The sequence below is a fragment of the Diabrotica undecimpunctata genome, chromosome 4, assembly GCF_040954645.1.
Source record: "Diabrotica undecimpunctata isolate CICGRU chromosome 4, icDiaUnde3, whole genome shotgun sequence".
NCBI classification, from domain to species: Eukaryota; Metazoa; Arthropoda; class Insecta; order Coleoptera; family Chrysomelidae; genus Diabrotica; species Diabrotica undecimpunctata.
The window spans coordinates 124883637-124895941 of NC_092806.1; the positions used below are offsets into that span (position 1 = coordinate 124883637).

General features: G+C 32.0%; 1 protein-coding gene across 1 annotated transcript in view; it reads right to left on the bottom strand.

The window, feature by feature from the left end:
• Window positions 1-12305, bottom strand: part of LOC140439959 (tolloid-like protein 1) — a 740970-nt gene that overhangs the window by 633176 nt on the left and 95489 nt on the right. The gene's annotated exons all lie outside the window — the stretch shown is intronic.

The window sequence follows — 12305 nt, forward strand, 5'->3', positions numbered from 1 at the left end:
ACTTTTCATCCGAGCCAAAATCATGAAAAGCACCAATGTAAACTGCGGATTGCATCTGAAAGGTCTAATTTATATCAAAAGAAACTTTATGTAATGATTACTATAAATTAAATTTCACATATTGTTACTATAAAACGTTTCTGTACATTGCAATATAATTTACATATTTACAATAGTAAATCTGCATTTACAATTGCACAATAAGTGAGACTTTACAATTTCCAAACTTAATTTTACTATTTCTATTTACAATTATACAAATTTTATAACAATTAATTTGTTTAAAATATATTTGTAATATTTTTCGTTCATAAAAAGTAATTGTAAAAATAATAAGCATAATTCAAGAAAAATTAACACTTATAGATTTGATTTTCAAATAAACAATTACTCTTTTTGTGAAAATAATTTTTAAAAGATAATATTAAAACTATAATACATAAATATTCAAGTTACTTATCATTTCATAACCATTTCTGCTACTAATAATAAGAGAAAAGTAAAATTTTGCAATATACTTATAATTAACTAATTGAATTTTTATAATCTATGCAACGATATATGAGGTATTAAATAAAATATAATTAAAAAAAACATCAATTTTTGTTTATTAGAACCAGATATATCGCACCTCCGCTAAAAAAAAGTCACAACTCAAAAATCGCCATTATTGAGATGAGCATGCTACAAGTATTGAAATAAGTCGTACTTTCTTCCATAAAAGCGTCACTTTTATATTTGAACTATTTACCGCGAGATGGCTATGTGACCCTTTTGTGTTTTACAGGTTAGCTCAGCATGCATTCCGCTACAGTGGCACCTTTGACTTTATGTTAGTATAGAAGTAATGGTTAATTCTAAAAGAGTCACATTTAGAATTGTGACAGTTTTTGTGTGAATTATTAGTTATATCTGATTATTGCAAGTAAAATACTGTTCTTTTTTGTGTTGTGACAGTTTTTTCGAAGTTGTAATCGAGGAAAGTAGTTTTGCTTTGTGCGGAGTAGAGTTACATTTTTGAGTTAAGTCAGTTATTTTAAATAGTTTTTTGAATATGACTGTTTTGCAGAACCGGCACATGCGATTTTCAATTTTTATGACTGTATGTTATCCGTCCTAGTTTTTATTTATTATTATTTTTGTTGCAGTAAAAAAGCTGATTTCATCAGATCAAGTGCGAAACTCAGGTAATCTGATATTGAATAATAAAAAAATAGCGTGCCTGAATAACAAAGTTTTTTATTTTAGCTATAATAATTCTTCTTTTTCAGAAATCTCGGAAAGACATCTTTTAGACGAGAAAAATGCTGCACTTGTTACTTATGATAATGCACACTATGTTGTACCTACCGATAACGATAACAATAAGACTGGTACACTATTATTACGGGTTGACCTTTTACCAAAACTGAAAGACGACCTCCAAATCTCGGACTTCGTAAGCAATAGTGATGATGATTTTATGAAAGATCCAAACTATGAATCGGATTCTAGTAGCTCTAGTTCTTTCTTCTCTTCTACATCAAGTGATAGTTCTAGCTCAAGCAGAAGTGATGGTCCAGGTTGCAATGGTTTCTTGTCGAATTTAAATAATGTAAGCCAGGTAGCAGACACTCGCTTGCGGACTGTCAAGCAGTAGATACTTTAGCAGCAAGTATTCAAGTACCAGACGTTTAAGTTGCAGACTAGCAGCAAATTTACAAGCATCACGACGTGAAGTATTAGATACTCAACTAGCAGATACCCAACCAACAAACACTTAACCAGCAGACTCCATAATTGCCAGACCTAAAAAAAAGAGGGAAAACCGAGTAGCAGTGGCAGAAAACTGATTGGGTAACAAAACCAAAAAATTACGAAACTCTGGCTAAGTATATACCTCAATATATAAATCACAAAAACCTATTATTGCCAGGAGTATCAGACCTGCTTGTGGAGATAAACACCGGCTGAAATGGCACAAATGCATCAAATTAGTCAAACCAGCGTACAGGTACAGTGCAGAAAGGCCTAGGCAACATAATAATGCATACTAAGCTACGCTAGATATCAACAATCGAATTACAAGGACGGTCTTTAACAAAGCTGAAAAAGGGTTCCTGGAAGTAAACTTAAGAGGTAGACACAAAAACATAAAAAAATAGATCCATTGTGCATCCTCCCAGGGAGCTGTTACCCTTAGCTCATTGTCTATCCTGTCATTTTTAGGAAGGTGGATAAGTCACCAGGAGACATCTCTCTTATGTGGGCAGGTGCGGGCCAGGACTCGCCGAACGCGTACTCTCGTATTAACGATAACTCAGGGCATTCACAAAGGACATGCTCTACAGTTTCGTCTTCTCGTTCACACTTCCTACATAGAGGTGTGTCTGCTAGCCTCAGTGTGTGGAGGTGTTTGCTTTGTTGACAATGACTAGTTAAAAAACCAACTGTCAAAAGTTTTTTATGGTCATTCTCAAGTATTTCTTTGATGTTGACTCTTCAAGGTTACTTAGTAATACCCTGGCAAGTTTACATCCTTGCCCTTCTTCCCATCTTTTTACGGTTTTCGTATGGGAGTGACATTTGACAATTTCCGCGATTGTAGTTGACTAACAAAAAAGATCCCCAGATCCTAAGAGTCTTAGGCCTGCCGCCCTCCTAGATAATTGGTCAGCAATGCGGTTGCCTTTACTCCTATTGTGTCCTTTAACCCACCTCAGGATGATGGTAAAACCATCCGAAGCTTCAGTTAGTGACTCGTGACACTCCATTATTAACCCTGATGTGACACGTGGTCTATTCAAGGTTAGTAGCGCTTGTCTGCTATCTGTGTAGATCATTATAGTTTTCCCTGATATACCTTTTTGGGTTATCTCTTTTGCGGCTATGAAGATACCAGTCAGTTCTGTCTGAACTACGGTGGTATTTTTGCCCATACCCGACTTTATTTTTAGGTTTAATATCTATTTCTCATATTGAGCCATTATCTTCGCAAGAAAATCAATAGATAATACATCGAAGGTGGAAAAAATTTAACTGATATATTTACTTAGTAATGTTCTCAAAAATTTGTAACACAAAGTTTAATATTAGTCTCTTTGTACCCAGTAAAGATCGCTGTGAGTTGTGTGATGCGTATGAAAATTCCATAGGAGAAGCTAAGGAAATACTGAAATACAAGTATGTATTACATTTGGAAAAAAAAAGATTTATCACGAACAGAAATGGCTAAGGCTAATCCCAATTACAATGTTTCAGTCTATGACTTACACAAGGAACTGTATCCGTTTTTTATTATAAAAATAAGTTGTTGAATTGTTACAACTTTTCTGTGTCTGATTTAAAAACTGGTTCAATGGAAGGCTACTTTTGGCATGAAGGGCATGGACATAGGAAGAGTGATGAAATAGGTTCATGTGTACTTAATTTCATAGAAAAACTATACTTCTAATAATAAAGCTGGGTTTGACTTTGTTTTTTTTTCAGATAAATGTTTTAGCCAACAAAAAAAATAGTTGATGGGTAGATTTTTAGTTGCTTATACTTATGCTTTGGGTAAATACCCTAAAATACGTTTAATTACCCATAAATATTTGATAAGTGGACATAGTCAGAATGAAGGCGATTCTGTTCATTCAACTATTGAGAAGGCTATAAAGAAAAGTTTAAAATCTGGTCCTATTTATGTGCCAAGTCAGTACGCACAAATCATTCATTTGGCAAAAAAAAGAAAGAATACTACCATGTAAATGCATTTGGTTATTTGGAATTTTATTCGCTTAAAAAATGTGACGATATAGGCATGACAGGCATCAAATCTTTGTTGAAGATAACTGAAGTAAAGGTTTTTATATTAAATCAAGAAAATCCTACCACCCTCTATTATAAAACCTCCTATAAAGATGAAGAGTTCAAGTAACTAGATCTCTGCTGAAGAAAAAACAATGCCATTCCAAGTACCCTACAACAGACCTACAAAAGTATACTTAGCATTAAAGAGAATAAGAAAAAAGATCTCTTTTATTTAGTGAAGGATAATCACATTTCCAATTGTTATTCAGTATTCTATAACTTTTTGCAATATTAAATACAAAGGTTTTTTCTGTTTTTCTTTGTGTTGTTTTTATTATACTCTAACAACGTGATTTTTAAGATGATAATATCTTGTTCTAAAAAGTGTCACAATATCGGCATGTTTCTATTTTTTCACTGGTAACTGCAAAAATTGAATTTTCTGAGAAAAATAATGCACCAATATCACTGACCTAAACTCCAGTTTACAATAAAATAAAAGATCAGCTTGGTTTAGTCATGGAACTGACAAATATATGTTCAACTAAACTAAAATCTTTAACATCAATTTTCTTAAAACAACGTTTTTGGAGTTTTGAATATTTTTAGCGAAGGAGCGATATTGCGACTTTTATTTTGAATTTATGAATTCAGTTTTTAAAATAGTAAAATCGAGAAATAAAAAAAACTGCGAACACATGTTCTAAGGATTGTAGAATATTGAAGGGGTGCCAATATTATAGGATATTGAATTTTATTTTAAAATACGTGTAAAATCCCGACATTTTGAATATAAAAATAAACTTTCTATGTGTTAATGCATCTCATTTATTTTAAATGTTTATAAACTTAAAATCGCACTACTTTTTAAAACCTAATATTCAATATTTAATATAAATTTGTTTTATTTTAAATTAAAGTGTCTCGGCAACTATGGGCCATTGACACTGGTTTAATATAAATTATTTAATCATTAAATGATTTAATTTGATAAAATAAAGCTTTCTCTTTAATTTGTTGCTTTTAGAATTTATTTAGACGTAATAGTTTACGCAGAATAACGTTGTAGATTAAAGCTTTTTGGAAAATCAATTTGAATTGTGCAATTACTGTTTAGTGAAACTTCTTGAATTTTTTATTGCTGAATACATGTGAAGAGCGTTATTCCAAAACTTACTAAGTCCAAAAAATCAAAAATTGTGATTTTAACTGCATCGTATAACCAAGAATCGCCTTTAACGATATAATCATTCATGTTTTACAAAATATGGTCAAGTCCTAGTCAAAATTAATGCATACTTTTAAGTTTGTTTCCAAAATGAACTTAAGTCCAAAATAAATTTATTCCAAAATTTACAAAGTCCTCTGGGCATGCGCTATGATTGCAACTGCGCGCAATTGTAAGAACCATCAGCTGCGACCAGCATTGATGTTAGTAACCCAATCTTAACCGAACTGAAATTAAATAAGCTACGAGCGAAAAAGTTTTATCAACTCCTAGAAAAAAAGAGACCAAAAAGAAACCTTTACCAAAACTAAGCATTTCTGATATTTATTATATGCGGCAGTTGTCGTTATATAATCTTACTTTTGTGATACTAGAAACAAATCAGAACAAGGAAAATTGTTTTGCTTACACTTTGACTAAAAACTAAAGTAACGGTCAAATGAAGTAAGTTTCGCACTAATGCATTTTCTTCATTTATTAGAAGCAAAGTACCTTTCTTTAAACCCAGATGAACCAGACCTCAAATCTTAAAACTATATTTTAATTCTTGTCCTGGTCAAAATAAAAATTCTGCAGTTATATTTACGCTATTATGTTATGTACAAAATAGCATATTTAAGGAAATTCAGCACATATTTCCAATAAGATGCCATAGTTTTATGCCGGCTGATCCCGTCTTTGGACGATCTGAAAAAATAATAAGGAAACAAGAACAAATTTCGAGTCCTCAAGGTTATTACAATATTTTTGATAAAAATTGCAAAGTGCTGCAAAATGGTCAACAAAGGTTATTAAAAACTACAAAGCTTTGGCCTGCAAAATGTTAAAAAAAAGTTTGCGTTTAAGTTAACTGAGCAACGAATGTTTACTTATTACAATGAAAAGAAAACATTTTCTGTGCAAAATACACCAGCAATGCATGTTCACACAGTGTATTGAAAAGGAACAGTGTTAATATTTCACGTACTTTAGAAACAGCCACATTGTTACCAGCTGTTAACAAAATTAGTGCTGTCAAAAAGGCAAATGTCAGACATCTTTTAAAATTTGTCAAGTTAACCGATGAGGAAAAGATGTTCTACAAACGTGCACTGCAGAATGTTGGCAAAGTATTTCTTTAGTGTAATTCATAGCGTATTCGTTTTTTTTTTTGTTGTTTTAGTTAACAAAATCTCTTAATAATTTTTCAAATGTACCTTAAGTCCATGGACTTAGTTTAACTTTGGAATATTATATATAATCTTTTTTATTTTATTGTAAAGACAAAAACAAATAAAACCTAAATTTGATTAAAAGTGGTTAATTAGAAGGTTCTTCTTCTTCAAGTGCCCTGTCCGTTACGAACGTTGGCTATTAACATGGCAATTCTGATCTTGTTTGCGGCGCTTCTGAATAGTTCGACCGATGGAGCCACGAGTGTCTTCTCCTGCCTGGCCATCGCTTACTGTCTATTTTTCCCTGGACAATCAAGTGCAGTAGACGGTACTTATCGTATCTCAATATGTGGCCTAGATATCTAAGCTTTCTTTGTTTAATCGTATTCACGATTTCTTTCTCCTGTCCGATTCTTTGGATTACCTCTATGTTGGTGACATGTTCGGTCCAGAATATACGAAGAATGCGTCGGTACACCCACATTTCGAATGCTTCTAGTTTTCTCGTGAGCGTCTCCGTCAGCGTCCAGGCCTCCACACCATACAGTAAGATCGGAAAAATGTAGCATTTAACTAGACGTAGTTTTAGGGGAAGAGACAAATCCCTGCTTATGAGGAGCTTTTTCATATTGCTAAATGCTGCTCTAGCTCGTTCTATTCTCGCCTTAATTTCTGTGTCCTGTTCCCATTTTGCATTTACGTTGGTGCCAAGGTACACATAAGATTCTACATGGTCAATTAGTATGTTACTTATCCGTAACTGTCGAGCAGGCTGTTGCTTCCTGCTTATCAGCATCCACTTTGTCTTCTTGAAGTTGAGGCTCAGGCCGTATTCCTCACTAACTGAATAAACTCTTTCCATTGCCTGCTGTAATTCGTCTATGGTACTGGCAAGGATCACCGTGTCGTCGGCATATCTTATATTGTTCGTTAACTCGCCGTTTATTTTTATGCCCTCATTTGCATTTTCCATACATTTGTTAAATATTTCTTCGGAATAAATATTGAATAGGAGTGGGGATAATATACAACCCTGAAGGACACCTCTTTTGATCTGCACACTTTTAGTGAGTTCGTTGCCAATTTTTGCTCTTGCTGTTTGACCCCAGTATAGGTTTGCCACAATTCGAATGTCCTTGTCGTCAATACCTGTCTTTCGCAGAATATCTATCAATTGTTCATGATTGACATTGTCAAATGCTTTTCTTAAATCCACAAAGCACAAATACACGTCCTTATCAACGTCTCTACACCGCTATATAAGCACCTGGAGAGCGAAAATTGCTTCTCTAGTTCCAAGTGCTTTCCGAAAGCCAAACTGCGATCTATCAATATTTGACTCACATTTATGTTCATTAATTAAAAGGTTATGATTAATAAATCTGCAAAAATCTTTTCTTTACCAAATGCGAATCAATAGCAGCAGAAATTCGATCGTACTAAAAAATCACAAATTTGGACTTAGTAAGTTTTGGAATAACGCTCTTCATGTGATATTGTTTCTATTATCACGCGAGATTAAATTTTGTTATGCATTTTTAGAAAAGTTATTAAGGATTTTCAAAAAATCGACTTTTAAAGTTTTATTTTAAAGGATTTTCTATGCTTTTTCAGTGAAATTGTGTCACTTTTCCATATAATTTAGCGGTCTTTATCTTTAATATTTAAAATCAAATTAGCGATCTTACATTGTTTTATATATTGTTAATAAGTAAAAAATTACGGTAAATCTTTTGCTTACTACATTACATTTGCCTATATTTTGTTTAGTACATATTATTATCACCAAATTGATCAAAAGCAGTTGTTAGATACCTGTATCAAGGATATCACGGAAAACGGTTCTTATTTGCTAATTTCTCTGGTCTATAAATATTACATGTACTGAAACCTTTTACATATCTTTTTTAAATATTGTTTTCTCCGTATATCACGAAATATATTATGAATCTGACGTGGAATATTGAATAAAATTTTATATGACGCTAGACTTTTTATTAAAAAATAACTATGTTCATATAACAGAGAACAAGATCTTTATCCACTTGAAAAGCTTGTAAGACAAACCAAACAATGTAACTCAAAAGTATATTTCTTTTATATTTTCTCATTTTTCCACCATACGAAGTATATTCCATTTGAGAAATTTTTGATTACAAAAACCATGGTAACACCCTTCGTAAGCCTGTGTGCGTTTTATGAAAAGTTAACGATAATGAGTTACAGTGTCGTTTGCAGAAATGAAATTATATCGTGTAAAAATAATAAAAGGTACATGTTTGGGGTATATACCCAATTATTAACTTTTGTACAAAAATCTTCAAATATGATTGCCATATGTTGGAATTTTTATGTTAATATTTTACCTGATTCCTCTATTTTCAGTATATAAACTGCGAGGAATAAGTCACGAATATAACTTAATATTAAATAAACAAAAATACAACAATTACACAACTGTATGTCACTTATCTACATCGACAATTAACACCATTTTTTTATTCAGAAAAATAAATAATTAAGTTAAATGAAATTTATAAGTTGTTTAGAGTTTATTACGCGATGAAACAAAGCCGAAAAATAGAAAAATTACTGGGCGCTATTTTTTATCTCGAATATCTGGGGGAAGTCAATAGAAAGGCCATATTATCTTGTGGTTATCAAAACTTTTAGTGCGTTATGACATTTAAGCAAAAAAGGGACTTTTTTCGTTCGACACTACTACTACTACTACTATTTTAGATAAAAATGTTCAAGAGACGACTTTCTTGAAAATACTTTTTCTTTAAAATGAGATTTTCTGAATTAAAAAATATTATATATATCCCGTTCATAGCGTAATCCGCCTTTGAGTTCCCGTTCGCCAAGCCTGTCTATTCTGCCAGTCTTCTTCAGATAGATTTCTTGCTGACATTGCTTTTGAAATTCCTTGCATCAGTGTTGTTGGTGGTCGTCCTCGTTTTCTCTGGTGGTATCCATTCTAATTTTTTTGTAGTCTTTTTTCCCCCATACGTTTAACATGTCCGTACCATATTAATTGCTGTTTTTCGATGTCTTCTATAATTGATCTTTGTACATTCATTTGATTCCTTGTGTCCTCATTTCTCATATGTTCTAATCTAGACATATTTCAGATGTTTTGGATGTACAAGGTCAAGTAGATGTGATATATACTGATTTTTCTAAAGCGTTTGATAAGGTTGATCACAAATACCTTCTCTTTAAATTATCAAATTTGGGATTTGCTGGAAACATTTTAAAGTTACTGGAAAGCTATTTAATAGGTAGGAACCAATTTGTATCCTATAATGGTTTCATATTAGAATTAATCTGTACTACATCCGGTGTTCCACAGGGATCAAATTTAGGTCCATTGTTGTTCCTATTATATATCAATGATTTATTTTTAGATATTAATAACAGAAAATTGTGTTTTGCGGATGATCTTAAAATATACTGTGAAATTAAAACAATTGCTAACTGTATAGATTTACAGAACGATCTAAATTATATAGATACTTGGTGTGTAAAAAACAAACTTTTTCTTAATGTCAATAAGTGTAAAGTAGTAAGTTACTCTAGAAGAGAAAATAAGGTTGATTTTAATTATGTAATTCAGGGGTCAGATCTTGAAAAATGTGATAGCATTAAAGATTTAGGAGTTATATTTGATTCAAAATTAACCTTTAACAACCATATTGAGCAGAAAGTATCCGATGCTATGAAAATGTACGGTTTTATCATCAGAAACTGTAGAAATTTTAGCGATATAAGACCGATTAAACTGCTGTATCTATCGCTGGTGCGAACAAAACTAGAATATTGTAGCTTAATTTGGTATCCCATTTATAAATGTTATATGCAACAGATTGAAAAGGTACAACGGAAACTTTTAAAATATTTAGCTTTTAAGGTTGATGGAGTATATCCTGTCCATGGTTATGATTACGATTTCTTATGTAACAGGTTTAATATTGTAAGTTTAGAGTTAGTAAGAAGAATTATATTTTCGGTTTCATTTTTATATAAGTTGTTACACAACTGTATTGACTGCAGTGATATATTAGGTCAAATTAGATTTAATGTGCCAAGAATTACTTCCAGGTCGACTATAGTGTTTACTTGTCCACGTGCGAGAACAAATATGTTACTGAAGTCACCCATTTATATTATGTGCAATAATTATAACAAAATATGCAACCATTGTGATATTTTCTCATGCTCAATTAATCATCTGGTTGATACCGCACTGGTTTATGGAGTACATTAGATTGTTAATTTTTTTTTGTGTATTTTTTTTTTATTTCTTATATACGTAGTGATTTGTTTAATTTATATTGTTCTCACTCTTTATTTTGTTTTTCACCTACTTATTTTTTGCACTTATTTTTTTACTTTATATTTTTGTATCACCTACTAATGATTGTATACTAATTAAAAATGTATCTTAAATTTTTACCCTAGAAATGGGAAACTGTTGGATAATAAAGCTATTACTTATTTATTTATTTATTTATTTATTTAGACGTTCCCGCTGCTCTCCTCCAAAAATCCATTTTAACTGCCAATAGGTTATCTTAAGTTTTTGTGATAACTGCCATACTTCTGAGTCTGAGCCATAGACGATTACTGGTTTCAATATGGTATTATATATTCTTTTTTTCGTTTCTGGTCTTATATTTTTCTGCCATAGTACTGGATTCAATGCACCTATAACTCGTTTCCATTTGGTTATTCTGTCTTTTATGGCTTCATCAGTTCTTCCTGTCTTTGTTAGTTTCGCCCCCAAATATATACACTGATCGCATTTCTTAATTTTTCCGTCTTCTAAGTCGAGGTCATCTGCAGTATTTTCTCCTCCTATACAAAGGTATTGCGTTTTTTGTAAATTTACTTTGACGCCCCATTTTTTGTACTCTTCCATTAGTTTTCTAGCCATATACTCCAGATCTTCCTTGTCTTGGGCAATAACTACCTGGTCATCTAAATAGTGCAACGTGTATAACGTTTCATCCCCAATAGACAGCCCCATCCCTTTACACTTCTTTTTCCAGTGCCTGAGTGCTTCGTCGATATATATATTGAATAGTATGGGAGATAAACAACAACCTTGCTTCAGTCCTTTTGTTACCTGAAAACCATTAGAAACCTTATTTCCTATGTTAACTTTTGATATTATGTTGTTATATAGATCTTTAATAGCGTCGATTAGTGGAACGCTGATACTGGTTTTTTCCAATGCTTTCCACAATTTCGCAACAGGCACGGTGTCATATGCTTTTGTTAAATCTACTAAAAGTAAATGCACTTCTCGAGATCTCAGCGTTCTTTTCTCGAGTATTTGGGATAAGCAGAAAATACTATCTATTGTGGATCGTCCCGTTCTGAATCCGTTTTGGAAATATGAAAAAAATATTTATAAACAAGAAAATTGCAAATTAAACCCGAAAATAAGCATGTTTTTCAATTGTTTATAAATATTAAAATAAATAATAAAAACATTTAAAGCATATTTCATAATGTGAGTTTTTATGTAGTTACTACATTCTCGACAGATGGGCACCATCGGTCAAGTAGTTTTTTAACAATTATATTAATTTGAATTATCCCATTTAAGAGAACAAAGGTCATTTTCAAATGACTGTACAGGTTCTTTGCCAATACTTAAAATGTTTTTTTTTTGTCTAATTTTCTTTATAAGGTCTCAAACTTTCATGTTTTTTAAAAACTATAATAATTTTTTATTGTTTACATAGAAATAATTGATGCAGAATGAAGTATCATTACAATTATATTGGCAATATCCCTAACTTATGCCGCGCAGTAGATTTTTATATACTGTACCGTAAATTAAACAGGAAATTCTTCGCCTTCCTGGTCCCCGTTTTCCCTCTACTTTTCCTTAAATAATTAATTGCAGCAACACATATCTTTCGTTGTTCCTCATGATGTGACCGAGGTATTCAATTTGGGCTGTTTTTATTGTGGTTAACAACTGTTTTCCTTTTGGCATTCTTAATAAAACGTCCTGGTTAGTAACGTGGTCGGTATAGGATATCTTCAGTATTCTACGATAAAGCCACATTTCGAAAGCCTTAATTTTCTTACAGGTAGCCTCTGTCAGAGTCCACGACTCAACTCCATAAAAA